The following is a 15890-nucleotide window of genomic DNA, read 5'->3' as shown; positions in this document are numbered from 1 at the left end:
AAGCAATAGAGCTTAGAGTGTGTAGTTCGTGGCTCAAACCCATTTGTTGTCGAATACATTGAAAAAAAAATATTTTTTTTAAAAATGGGATATTTAACATCACTTTAGTGAGTAATATGGGTCGCATTAATGTTCTTTAACAATGGGCTCCGGCAACTAAGCGGTAAACAGTGGTTTGGCTGAGCCCCCGACATTTCTGATGTCCATGAGCGCCAGTAACTTATATCAGGTGGGCCGTACGCTCGTTCATCAACTGGGGTAATAAGCACTTACTCGTAAGAGAGCATCTTGTGAACCCGCACTTGTACCCGCCCTGCCTACTTCTGTCGCGAAGCAATATTGGGTTCCGGTGTGAGTAACGCCGCAGTCGTTGTGTCGTTGAACCGGAGAATTAGATCTCATGTTGATGATAGCATTTACATTGCTAATGTCTATGGGCTCCGGTAACCACTTAAAAATAGCTTCTGCGCTTCAGGTGAATATTACATCAACTTATTAGCGCCAACTACTTCATTCAATCACCGCATAGCATCGCCTAACGCTCTAACTTGAGCCGCTTCCCAAACTAGGGTGTTTCAGTGTAATATCCGGTGCCCGTGGCGGCAGCCTGCTCCCCTCCAAGCCTCGATTAAACGCCCAAGATAATTGCTGCTTTTAAACCGCTTGTTACGGCACCAACTTCGGATATGAGGAATCTATTTACGCGTATCTGCTTGGTTTGGCTTCAAATTTACAAATAGATAAATTCACCGTTTTGATTGCAGAATAGCACTGTTACGTGTTTATCATATTTAAATCTTTATTTATTTACACTACAGCTGCGGAACGCTAACACGTCTGAGGTTTCACCTGGTTTTGTTTTATACCGGTTTCACAGTAAGTAACATTGAACGCGTGACTTTTAAATATATTACAATAATTATTGTCTGATATGATTTGATTAGAAATATTTATGATTAACTATCATTAAGCTCACTATCACTATGAATATCGTTAATTAATTATACGAATGCCAACCATGACCGTTCTCTGCAGATAACCATTAAGTGAGTGATGTCTAATAGCTACCGAAGTAAATCGAAAATATATGTCGGATCGTCATGTAAGACAATAGTGATGTAAAATCTGTGCTCAAGAGGATAATTATCTCACGGTGTATTAATCAAGAGAGACTTGTTTCGTCTCGGGGCAGCTCATGTTATTCCCTCTCTATATATTCTACCTATTTCTCTCTAATCCCTAGCCTGTGTACCGGCGGTATGCCGCATGGGTATCAATACTTGTAACAGAGTAATTACATTATGTTCTTGTTGAAATATAAGGATTTTGTAACGTTATATATTTCAATAGTGAGTAGAATATCGAGGTTGGTATCGACATAGTACTTTGATCATCACCGTAGTGACCACTTAACATAAATAATGATAAGTCCGGTTAATCGTTTAAGACCAAGTGATTTTTATATCTGTACAGAAGTAAATATAATGATTATCTATCTTTTTTTTAAACAAAACTAGCCTAGAGCCATCCATCACACGAGTGCTATTTCCGTTCTTGTCGCACAACAAAACCAATATGTAGTAAAGGGAGCCCACGTGTATGGTGTAATAGTTCAAAGCGGTATTCGTTTACAAGTCAATTGAACCGTGCGGGAGAGATTCCGCGAAACCTGTGGGGCATCGAGATCTACCTGCCTTTTGTGTGGCTGCGCTTCTTAAAGGACTTTCTGGTTGTTAGGAAATGTGTATGTAGAGAAATACTATGACTTTTTTATTTTTACTGACGTGACGGTTCGCCTTGATCATGTGAAACGCGATCTACATAAAGAGATGTCTTATTTTATTGCTTAGATGGGTAGATGAGCCCACAGCCCACCTGGTATTAAGTATTTACTGTAGCCCATAGACATCTACAACGTAAATCACCCACCTTGAAATATAAATTCTAAGGTCGCAAGTATAGTTACAACGGCTGCCCCACCCTTCAAACCGAAACGCATTACTGCTTCACGGCAGAAATAGGCAGGGTGATGGTACCTACTCGTGCGGACTCACAAGAGGTCCTACCACCAGTAAACAAGAGACAGCGTCAGACACTAAAGGTAATATAAAAATCTAGAGCTTAATCACCTAAATAAATAAAAAAGCACGTGTGGCACTCGGGGACTACCACGGTAAAGCTATTGCATAGCATTTTTTATCAACTTATGTAATTATAATTCAGCGATAATAATTTAATATTAAAACAATTCTAATAAAATAAAACCACGCTACCTTTAAAAACATCAACAAAAGCAAAATTTTAACTGTTTCCTTCACGCTCATAAGCTAGACCGCGCGAGAGAGAGATGGGCACACTTTTCATGATGTGCATGCAGTGCGACGTCACGCCGCGCGCGTATTCACAAACACTACACAAGCGCAACGTGTGAATGTGTTGAACACGAGCTACATGGTAGGCGGAGTGGGAGATGTTTTATTTTCGTTACGGAATTTCTTGATTTGGTCGTCACGCTCAAGCCCGGGATAAAAGTTATGCAGTAGCTTAAAAACAGCTAACATACAAAGCAAATATTTAGTAGAATAAATAAAAAACGGTAAAATATTTTTCGTATATTGCGAGCTACGTTATTCTCGTTTCCAATAATAAAATGTATGGTATCGTTCCTTAACGGAGGCGAGCTAGTCAGGTCTGGCCTTCAGTTGCGGCTCTAAGCTAAGCTGTAAGATACTCGGATCTCTGTGTAAGCGGATTTGAATATTAAACGGTAGAATTTATTTAAGTATACACTACTTCAAATAGGTCTGAAGAAGTTTCTAGAAGAAGTACCGGGCCGGTAGTGCGAGTCAAGAGCTAACAGCTGAACAATGAAAACAGTGATCATGACTGGTGGATAATGGTCTGAGAATATTGAATGATAAGTCTTCTGATTGTTCATCAGAAAACAAAAAAAATCTAATTGTTACTATTGTTTTGCTTAAATATGCAGACGAATCACAGTCCACTTGATCTTTAGCGGTCACTAGAGCTCATGGACATCACTACGAGAATGCCGCCGTCAACCATGTGGCAGTATTATCAATTATATCACGTTTGAGGGGTGGCGCAGCCGTTGTAACTATACTTGAGGCCTTAGAACTTATATCTCAAGGTGAATGGCGCATATACGTTGTAGACGACAATGGGCTTCAGTTACCACTCAACACCAGGTGAGCCACAGCTCGAAAACTCGTCCACACGTCTAAGCAACAAAAAAAATTATTGCTAGTACGGATGACTGCTTCGCGGCAGAAATAGACAGGGGCGCTGTAACAGTAGTCGTATGAGTAGCAAATAAAATAAATAACAAAACAAAAAGTACTTTAATAAATACATTAACCGCTAAAATATATCTCGCTAACGATAACAAGCTAGTATTTCCGTCAACTTAAATTTAAAAGCTAAATGTAAATGTTTCATTGGAAACCGCGACAAGTATCATTTCAATCTAAAACTGATTGTGTGTGAAGCCCGCGGCCGCGACCCGTCCGTCTGTGACCCAATAGGCTGGGCGGGTGACCACACCGTACTGACGTGCTTGATTGAATGTCACAAAAAATTGTCGGATGCGGTCTTTTGTTATGTTTATAAATAAATCCCACATTGTACAGGATCAAGCGATGAGTTTTCCCACGTCCTGGGATTTCAAATATATGAGACAAAAACAATGAGTTCACCCAGATTTGAATACGAAGTGTTTTTAAAATAATCGAATTATCGAATAAATTTGAAGCTGCTCTAGAATCAAACGTGGGGCCCGCGATACGAGGGCTGCACGAAAAGTATCGGGAATGGAATATTCCCACTGTTCCTGTCATATTAAAATCTTTTTAATTGAAAACTCCTTGGTTTTAAAAATCGAATACCATTTATTTATTTAAAAAAAGATTCTCGGTGTTGTCACGAGGTTTTGTCAAACTTGTTTAGTCGTTGAGAAAATGGAATTGACTCGAGAAAATTCAAGAGCGATGATTTATTATGACTTTCGAAGTGGTTTAACACAAAAACAGTGTGTTGACCGGATGATTTCTGCATTTGGTGATGAAGCCTCATCCAAAACCACAATTTATCGCTGGTTTGCTGAGTTTCAACGTGGACGTGTCAAGCTCAGTGATGATCCCCGTCAAGGTCGTCCAAAAACTGCAGTCACCCAAGAAAACGTTGAGGCTGTGCGTAAGCTGATTGAGGAAGATCGACATCTGACATACCGCGAAATTCAGGCAACTTTAGACATTGGCATGAGTCAAATACAAATAATCTTGCATGAACAATTAGGTGTAAAAAAGTTGTTTTCCCGATGGATACCGCATTCGCTCTGTGAAGAGCAAAAAGCGGCTCGCGTTGCTTGGTGCGTCAGAACTCTCGAAAGATTCCACGCAGGATCCTCAAATGCTGTATACAACTTTGTATCAGGTGACGAATCCTGGATATACGCGTACGAACCCGAAACAAAAAACCAGTCACGAGTTTGGGTGTTCGAAAATGAGTTAAAGCCAACAAAACTTGTTCGTTCACGGAGTGTTGCAAAAAAAATGGTGGCCACGTTTGTCTCCAAAACCGGCCATGTTACGACTATTCCTCTTGAGGGACAAAGAACGGTTAATGCAGAATGGTATGCTAGCATTTGTTTGCCACAGGTCGTTTCTGAACTCCGTAAAGAGAACTGCAACCGCCGTATCATCCTCCATCACGACAATGCGAGTTCTCACACCGCGCACAGAACAAAAGAGTTTTTAGAGCAAGAATTATTAGACCATCCGCCGTACAGTCCCGACCTAAGCCCTAATGATTTCTATACTTTCCCTAAAATAAAGAATAAATTGCGTGGACAGAGATTTTTATCACCTGAAGAAGCTGTGGACGCCTACAAAACGGCCATTTGGAGACCCTAACTTCCGAATGGAATGGTTGCTTCAATGATTGGTTCCATCGTATGGAAAAATGTGTCAAATTTCGCGGAGAATACTTCGAAAAGCAATAAATACATTTTTAAATAGTAATATTGTGTCACTTCGTTAATTCCCGAAGTTTTCAGTGCCGCCTATGTAAAGCGATCGCTACTCATCGCACACAAAAGACAAGATTACGACATGATCGAGAGAAAAACTTTGCTTCAATTTACGGACCCTCTAATGTACAGCGGTATATAGAGATCAGAATGTGAATACCACCCACTTGCGAAATCAGTTCGCGGTCTCCAGTGAATTAGAATTATGATTAATTGATTGACCATAATGAAAAGTATCACCACTTAGCGGAGACGAGTCTGAGGCACGCTGGACGAAATAAAACTTGATCGAGAACTAATATATCCTATCGTCTGATATTAATGGTCGCATAGACTATTATCATTATCATCAGACCTAACAGCATCCTGAAGGCATTAACAGACCGTTATGACTGTCTGTACTTGAACCATTGTACCATGGTTCACTTGCGGACTAAATAATAATAATAATAATAATAATAATGAAGACAGAAAAGGACAAATTAATAAAATATTTAGACCTGGCCCACGAGACTACCGCCATGTGGCATGTTGATTCAACCATCATTGTTCCAATAGTTGTATCGGTACACGGCTTGATAGCGAAAAGTTTCGATCAACATCTTAAGAAACTTTCGTTATCCAGCTGGGTTAAGGGCCTAATACAGAAAGCAGTTATTCTCGATACTGCACGCATTGTGAGGAGGTTTCTCACTCTGGAGTCCTAACCACTGGTGGCTTGTGTCGTAGACACCGCCATCAGCGGCAATCTATTTTTATATAGTGTTTTTTAAAAATTGTATTTTTAATATCTTTTTTAAAAAATATTATGTAATTAATAAGATTTTAAATAAATATAAATAAATAATAATAATAATGTTTGGTCAAAGTTAGTATCAGTTGAATGGAATATTTGAAATGTATTCAACTAATAATTATTTTTAATAAATGTATATTTTTTATTTGATTGGTTTTGTTAATTTTAAGTATGTTCAATGATACTATGTACACATATAATTATGGACTTGTTATCTGAAATAAAATAAATCATTCATTCATTACGGACTCACGCACTCACTTGTAACCTATTCTTCAAAATGAATCCTATATTTTGTAGTTTATTTAGCCGCTTTCCAATTTTGTCGCAGTAAGCCGACTTATCCGATGAACTTCGACAAACACAAGTTGAATAAGACAATACATTCGTGTATCCCTCGTACTATACAAACATCCTGAGTAAACTGTCTCGAGATGAGCCCGAGAGCTGCGGAGAAAATTTCATGATTTACACGTAATTTATTACGGTAATTTAATTTTGTAAATAATACTATTTGTTTTGTTTTTCCGAGATTTGCGTTTAGACATTTTGAAACTTTTATTTTGCTAATTCATAATGCAAACTATTATTGTATTGAACAGCTCTCTGTTGCTACTGAAACTCAATTAATGTTGTACTAGACTTAATGCTAAAACTCCCAATTCAGAAAAAGTGCAACTACAGGCAGTGCTGTTCTAATGTAAGTCCGTTGTTAATGAACAGTGAGAAGTCAATTGTGAACATTGGTTGAGTACGTATTTTATTAGAAAAAATGGTACTCGCCTGAGATTCGAACACCGGTGCATCGCTCAATACGAATGCACCGGACGTCTTATCCTTTAGGCCACGACGACTTCATACTTGTATGTAAGGCTCTAGAGTGAGAAACCTCCGCACGATACGCGCCGTATCTAGAATAACTACTTTCTACCCCAGGCCGCTAAGCTGGCCCCAACTGGACAACGAAAGTTTATTAAAGGTGTTGGTCGAAAGTTTTTGCGATCATAAACAAATATATATTTCGCAGAATGGCCGACAAACGCAAAGTTCAAGGGTATACCTAATATTATTTTTAACTTCATCACTGGGTTCTTTAAGTAATTTAGATACCGGAGAATCCATCCGCACTCTCTATTAAAATAAACCTCGCTCATAATCAGAGGCTTATTTACTGTCACTTGCCTTGTGCAAATTTGGTGAATTTTTTTATTAATCAATATTATCTGAATTAAAAGAATATTTACGAAGTTTCTCTAACAATATATAAACGCATGTGCGAAGCGACTCTGGCCATCCACTCACAACAGGACTGAACACCAGTGGTACGTGTGATGGGAAGTCGCGAATGACACTAAATTTTAATAGACTTTGTATTTAATTTACAAGAAATAACAAGACTTTACCGTTTACGCAGATATAAACCTGCAGGAGTCGCCAATCCATTGTTTTGAGACATACATCTGCACTTACGTTCAGAACTTCTAGATGAACTGATAACTTAGTATCAGTTAACATAACAAGTTAACATATTCAGTAGTTCCTAACCTTGAGAAGCTTACACGATACCTCAAATACACGAAATTTCTAATTGATCCCTCTCAATATACATATGAATGTGTGTATGTATGTATGTATGTTTGTATGTATGTGTCCTGCGGGGTTTACGTTTTCACGTACAAACAACTTGAAGACATTTGACAACCCTTCAAACCCTAGAGTTTTTTGTCAACAAACCAATCCAGTTCGATTACTTTCCATTTCACGCATATAAACTTTACCTGTTTGAGATAAAAGCTATTTTCGCTTGGCTTTTATAAGGATGCTGATAATTGTAATTTGGTTTTCGGTGAAGAAATATTTGCTTTGGATTTTATGGTGATACGGCGACATTTTAAGATGTCAGATATTGCTTTGATTCGTAATGGTTCGTGTTTGTGCACCGGGAATACATTTTTGATATACACACACGTGTGCTTTAGATATGTTTGAGTAAGGCAGGAAATTTAAATGTGTTAGATTGTGAGCTCGAGAGGATGATTTCAGATGTGTTATATTAAATTATGAAATTTGCATAGATGGGACGGCTAATAAGTATTGAACCCACCGACAGTAACAACCGCAATAGAAAATGCTACAAAAAATAAAATGTGTGAAAGTTTCATTGAAGATTCGATCTGCATATAAACATCCAAGAGAAGCTAATGTAAAAATCTTAGTAAGAAAAATATAGCTTGTATGTGATGTCGTAGCGATGTTGAGCGTCTACCTGAATGTGAAAAAGCCGAAAACCTAAAAGGCACATTCAACAGTTTTCGCGCCATTTTCCCGATGCTTTACATAGAGGACGCTTCACGTAACGAAGAGTACTCTGCCCTGAATCCACCAAGCTAGCTTCCGCATATATACAACGAAATTTCAATCTTATAGCTTACGAAATACAAACCAAAAGATCTGTAAAAGATATTTTGGTGTTTTTATATCGCGGCCTCACACTCGTTTTAGTTGAATGAGCTCAAACGCTAAGAAAACGTCTATGTTAAGGGCCTTTCCTTAGGGTAGGTATAAAGTGCCTTCATTTGGTCTGCTAAGCCGTCGTCGTTTGAAGTCGTCTTGGCCTACAGGATAAGACGTCCGGTGCTTTCATGCTGAATGATGCGCCGGTGTTCGAATCCTAGGCGGGTACTAATTTTTCTAATGAAATACGTACTCGACAAATGTTCACGATTGACTTCCACGGTGAAGGAATAACATCGTGTAATAAAAATTAAACCCACAAAATTATAATTTGCGTAATTACTGGTGGTAGGACCTCTTATGAGTCCGCGCAGGTACCACCACACTGCCTATTTCTGCGTGAAGCAATAATGCGTTTCGGTTTGAAGGGTGGGGCAGCCGTTGTAACTATACTGGAGACCTTAGAACTTATATCTCAAGGTGGGTGGCGTATTTACGTCATAGATGTCTATGGGCTCCAGTAACCACTTAACACCAGGTGAGCTGTGAGCTCATTCACCCATCTAAGCAATAAAAAAGTAAAAAAATAAAAAGCCAAAATAGGTCGGTACCACTGTGGTGCCAGATGGTTGTATTCTATACATTCTGTCATCAGGATAGGTAGAGGGAGAAAGTTCAGAGTTTGATTTATGATCTCAAGGGAACTTTAAGATATCACAAAGTGCATGGCGCTGGCAAAACGTATTGGGATAAGAGCCACGCCGCTCTGTAATACTCTCACAATGCGCTTAGTAACCATTGGGAAACTTGCAACAGCTTGTGGTTAAGACAGTGAAGAGGAAGATCAACCATCGAGCCGATTATTTTGGTCGACATTCCTTATGTTGTTTATGAACGACTTCCAGGATGTAAGAATATCACCGAAGCATTTAAACAAAAATGTTGATTCGGCTTAATGAAATTTTCAAGATATATCTGCATATATGCAGATATATCTTGAATCAACATTTTTGTTTAAATGCTTCGGTGATATTCTTACATCCTGGAAGTCGTTCGTAGCCTGTGTTGATTGACTGATCTGCTTTAAAATCGGTACATACATGTCATATTTTTTAATTTTTTGCCTTTTGCATTACTCGATGATAGTACATTGAGTGTCTTATTTTAATGAAATATCTTTTTATATTTATTATTCGGCTAAGGACAGTTTAAATCTTGAGTAAAGTTTTACGATCCTCCAGCGTTTTTTTTTAACAAATCCCGCTGTTCATTTGGCCCCAAATAAGAATTCTCTGTGTTATGTATATGTGTTATATATGTTAGCAGAGACTGACATACAGGCTTATATACTTTTACATTTGTACATATTATATAGGTAATAACCACTTATACAAAGAGCAAACAAACCTGTTCAACTCTGATGTGGGAATCGAACCCATGACCCTCGGCCTCGGCGCAACAATAAAATCTACAAGGGCTACTAACTACTGGAGTACCAAGTCAGTATCAGTTGTTGTTTCTGTCCGAGCCTATACTTATTATTGCGACTTTAACTCTAGAACCTTCCAAAGGGACGCTCATCGTATAAAATGAAGTAACATAATCAACCCCTAATACGATAACACATAAGACGCGAGTGTAATTCGTGAGATTACAGCACGGACGAGGCCCGGCCGGGACTAAGCCGGGCCCGGATTACAAGTCAGAAGCCAACCGACCGCGGCCCACTTACAAATTAATTCCGTGTCTATTATGCCGTGATTTACATAGGTTTCAAGGATTACGGCGATGACGTCATCAGGATGTCTCGACGTTAAAGTGTAATGACGATATCGAACTACCCACGTGTGATTTGAAGTAGTTCATACTCAACGCTGAACAAGATGAACGTGAAGTAGGAGGTGAGCACCGCTAAAATGGCAGCGTCCGCCGACCACTACGCACTGCTTTCAGTACGTCAAGTGGATGTACTGGATTTAATTGGGTACTTTTTTTTATTGCTTAGATGGTTGGACGAGCTCACAGCCCACCTGGTGTTAAGTGATTACTGGAGCCCATGGACATCTACAACGTAAATGCGCCACCCACCTTGAGATATATGTTCTAAGATCTCAGTATAGTTACAACGGCTACCCCACCCTTCAAACCGAAACGCATTACTGCTTCACGGCAGAAATAGGCAGGGCGGTGGTACCTACCCGCGCGAACTCACAAGAGGTCCTACCACCAGTAAGTTACGTGCTGAATTTTTATGGCTGTGATGTTCTATTGATCAAATCCAATTAATATCTGGTCGTCGATCATGGAGTTAATGAATTTAGCTCATATATCATAGGGTCACGTTGAATGCCTTAAATATGAGAAAAAAACATGTATAAAGAGTACAACGTAGTGCAGAGTAGTTAAAACTACTAACCCTTGAACCCACACCATGAAGTATGCCTAAAATGTAACCAGAAACATTCTCTTTCTCACAAAATTAAATAAAAATAAAAATTTAATAGTTAATATATTTAGTTTATTCATACAATTGTTTTTGAACGTTGATTATAAAGTTCATAAATCATTTGTTTTCCAAAAAATCCATTGAAAACGCCTTGTCTCTGCCCCTGGCACTGCTAAAGTCCATGGGCGACGGTAACCACTCACCATCAGTTGGGCCGTATGCTCGTCTGCCTAAAAGGGCAATAATAAAAGACCTGACGAAATAATTACATTTGAAATGAGAACACAATTGTTGTCCGTGTCCTGCGAAACCCTAAAAACACAATTCAGCTGTAAGTCCCCGAGTCTCTGGATCCAAGAAAGTTTCGTTAGGCAATGTTTCTTCGTTACTTTGTCTCATTATATTATTTACAAGAAACTTTCAATCTCTTTGTGAAAAAGACTTTGATAATAACTCTCAGTTCTGTGAAGTTATTTTTTTATTGGAATATCTTCGTCTTAGCTCTGCGCGGCTGAAAGAATGCCGACAACGTGGTGTGAAAATAGAATGATCAACATTAAATAAGTTATTAAACTGTACGACGTGGGAGGACTCACGTCAGGATTGGACTTCCTTAAATTTTACTGGTGGTAGGACCTCTTGTGAGTCCGCGCGGGTAGGTACCACCATCCTGCTTATTTCTGCCGTGAAGCAGTAATGCGTTTCGGTTTGAAGGGCGGGACAGCCGTTGTAACTATACTTGAAACCTTAGAACTTATATCTCAAGGTGGATGGTGCATTTACGTTGTAGATTTCTATGGGCTCCAGTAACCACTTAACGCCAGGTGAGCTGTGAGCTCGTCCACCCATCTAGCAATAAAAAAAAAATTTAACTGCGCAATGTGAGAGGACTCACGTCAGGATTAAAGTTCCTTAAACTTCCTTAGTTTAATTTTAGGTCAAATATGAATTGTTAACGATTAGATTTGCGACGATTTGAAAAGTCAATCATAAATAATATAATAAATATAAAACAGCCGCGTTCCGAAATTTCGTTTCAACCATTGTTTTTATTTGTAAAAATTAATCTTTTCTTAATTTGACAAACAACTTCTGAAAATAACCTCATCATACATTAGACACTATTAACGTAGCCGTGCCATGACTATAATATTGTATATACTCGTCGCTACTAAGTAGTCGTCCCCAGCATTTTCAATATTAATGTTGACCATTGTTGAGTGTTGACTGAACTCTCGAAGGCTGTATCGCTTCGGCCGTTTACCGATATAAAACTTCAATGAAAATACAATTTATTTTTCAACTTTGTAACCGCGATTTACTGGTTTTTTTATTTTTTTTATTGCTTAGATGGGTAGGCGAGCTCACAGTCCACCTGGTGTCAAGTGGTTACTGGAGTCCAGAAATAGGCAGGGAGGTGGTACCTACTCGTGCGGACTCAGAAGAAATCCTGAGCAATATAGGCTATAACAATTAATGTTTAAATGTATGTTTGTTCGTAATCGATGCGATGGTTTTTAGCAGAGGAATATTTAATGTCCTGTTACGTCGACCTCTGTAATTATGTTAAAAGAAAACTTATTTTGGATCTATTAGAGTCGTAATTAAAATTATAAAAGATTCAAACCCGACTGAGTGAAGGAATTGTGCTGAGTAGGTTGCTACTGGCCGGACAATGGCGAGTTCAAGACGTGAGTAACATTTGCGGCCCGATACGTGACGTCATGATCCGATTCGCAGTACCTGTATTCCGAACTATTTTCTCATGTAATTATTATATTTCAAATCCCTGGTGGTAGGACCTCTTGTGAGTCCACGCGGGTAGGTACCACCACCCTGCCTATTTCTGCCGTGAAGCAGTTATGCGTTTCGGTTTGAAGGGTGGGGCAGCCGTTGAACTATACTGAGACCTTAGAACTTATCTCAAGGTGGGTGGCGCATTTACGTTGTAGATGTCTATGGGCTCCAGTAACCACTTAACACCAGTTCGGCTGTGAACTCGTCTACCGATCTAAGCAATAAAAAAAACCCTAACCTTTTCTTCGACTGCCCCAATATCGAATCCCCTCTTTATGATATCCTTCCAAAATACATCCCCCGGCCTATTAATGATTAATTCTCTATTAACTTTAGTCTATTCTAAATATTCTATTCTATGTAATTTTTTATCTGCTAATAAGATTTATCTTTATAGTAGTTAGTCTAACATATTTCTTAAAACCACAGAATCGCGTATGGGAAAACTTTTTAAATTTATTTGTATTTAGTTTTTTTTCTCTCTAAGCACTTGTAATTTTTGTGCACACTGTGACATTGGGAAAATCAATGCCAAAAGCGTTGGAGCCAAATTTATTTATAAAAAAAAACCCCTTACCTCCCACTGTATATTCAGTTGGTAGGACGTGATACAAGACCACCTGGCCATAAGTACGTCTACTCATCTGAGTTATTATAAAAATACTCAGATGACAGAATCAATAATCTTGAACAAAGGCTCGGCTTCAATAACTAATAAACTAAATAACTTATCATAAATCAAGTGGGTCGAATACATAAAATACATTTTGGCTAACAATATGTTTGTTAAAAATCTTATTTCATTATTCATCATTATTAATGACCCAACTAAACTTCATGTAAGTACAAACAAAAAAATTTAATAACAGAATTATTCACCTAACAATAAGGGTATAAGCTCCCATTAAAAATAATCGCTTCTGTTTTTTTACTGCAAACATTGGCATATTGGTCAATCGATATTGGAAGCAATCACCACTTATTGGTGTGCGCATTGTCACTGAACAAATATACGTGAAATGGGAAAAGCATACATAGAGCAACGCTTTGCGAATCTAGATTTTATATTCAGAGCACTTAGATTCATATTTGTATGTTTTATTCGTGAATAATGAAAGAAAGATTGCCTAAGTTTGTTGACTGAGTTGATCCGTAATCTCTTTTCGAGTATTCATCTTGTGTTCACCAAGTGTTGGCCTTTTGGCACTTTTGTGTTCGACGGTTCCTTTTGTTCGTGGTCCGGGCGAACGTTAATTTGAAGTATTTTATCCTTTTGTTTACTTGTTTCTTCAATTATGTTTTTGCAGTACTAATCATGCTTTTTACGTATGAAGTACATAACAGACGTTGATGCAGTAAAATTGTGACTACGACCTCATGTCTTAAGCTGAGTAGCTGAAGGTGTGATTATAGGTTTCTATTACCAACTACTTAATACAAAATTGTACAGTAAAAAAATCCAATATCCAAATACAAAGTTTGCTAAAGATACTCAGAATACGAAAATAAATCGGTTGAATTCACATCTAAATGATATCGTGGGTATAATTACAGTTTTCCTCAAAAAAATAACATAAATAGCAAATTGAATATGAACCCAACCATGGCAAATTGTATTGGGCCGTACCTCTTTGATGTATTTCTGAGGTAACCCTTGGATCCGGTAGTTATTACTGTCCAAAAAATAACTGATGATCGAAATCGAAAATATCAGGTAGTACTGGACAAGAGTATTTGTGTTACACCATAGTATTGATATTAGGTTAGTAAGGTTGGTATCTGTTATTTACAAAAACTAGTGATACTGAGCTCCAGTGTTACGTTTAACAAGAAGCTTTAGTTGATATGGATACGATCCCCTCTTGGTGGTTTCGAGTTTACTGTAACCCTAACACACCTTCTCGTGAATATGAGAGCTCATATGGCTTAAGTATATTGCTTTATCCAGTTTAAAATTGATAGCACTTTCATCTTAAGGTAGAAACGAGTGTAGAACGATAAAATTTAAGATATAAAAATCTCTGCCGCATTTATATTATATATTATTATTTAATTACTGAATAAATTGAAAGTCGAAATGAAATATAATTCAATTTATTACCTCGATCCCTCCTCGCTTTGTTACCCCTAATAACTAAAATTGATACATAATATCGGCGATATCAATTAATATTCATCAAGGTTAATATGATTCAATTCCAAATGAAATTATATGCATATTCGTATAATTATATCACAAAGATAAGGATCTGTATTGATTGGTGCGTGTCAAAATACTTATACTTTAAGCGATCCTTCCTAAAATATTCGCTATGTAATTTTAAAAGGTATGATATTTGCGACGGTATTAGGTGATATTTATCAACATCACTGGCACACCATCTTTACGGAAAAGCCGCCTCGAGTGGGGCTGACGCAATCGTTCTGAGCTTCCGCGAATTTGTAAGTCAGGTTTGACGTGACATGTGCTGAGAAATAATATTTCCCTCAAAGTTTAGCTTTGATTGGTTGAGCTCAAGCTTTCTATACTGGATATAATCGAGATGTTCCTGGAACCGAAGGACGGTGTCTGGCGGTGCAGAGCTGCCTTTTAGTCGAATATATAAAAACCAAATTAATTAATTAGAATAGAAACGCCTTTTGAAATTCTTCATTATTATTTATCCAGATGTAGTGTAGATGCGAACCGCAGGATAGCTAGAGGGCCTCACATGAGAAATTCAAATGTATAATTTCAGTCCACCTATTATAATATTATTTTCCCACAGCGTAAATAGCAGTCAACTTAACAATAAACATAAAAAAAATATTGCGGCGAATGTGTTGGTCGACATTGAAATACTTGCAAAGGTATAATTAGACTATAGGCTATAGACTTTCACAAATCATCACTGCAAATTTGGAATGGAATGACTGTAACAAAATTCGTAATGAAAACAATCCATCTAATCGACACTCCGCTCGAACTTTACAAACAATACTAGTACAAATAGCTTTGCGCTACGCCGCTTAAACCGCACTTAAATTAATTTAATTGAGTTCGGAGAATCCGGAATGCGAGAAGCTTAACTAATAGTTTGTTTTGCTGTGTAGCTGAACTAATGCGTTAGTAAGGAAGGGGCTTAAAACTATTTTACATTAATACTTTTTAAAAAAACATTATAAGTCCTATTGGTTGTTTGTGGAACAATAAGTTACTTTATTTTTTGTTAATTATGACGACCTGCTCTCACAACAAATCTGATATCATTACAAGCTGTACCACCAGAGATTGACTGAATAGTGGTACCACTACGTGAAGTCTCATCACTACTTGCTCTACCCTATCTCAATTTAATGTTTCAAGAAGC

Source organism: Bombyx mandarina, chromosome 03, assembly GCF_030267445.1.
Source record: "Bombyx mandarina strain Sakado chromosome 03, ASM3026744v2".
In the NCBI taxonomy this organism is placed as follows: Eukaryota; Metazoa; Arthropoda; class Insecta; order Lepidoptera; family Bombycidae; genus Bombyx; species Bombyx mandarina.
Note: the sequence above shows the minus strand (reverse complement) of the source record.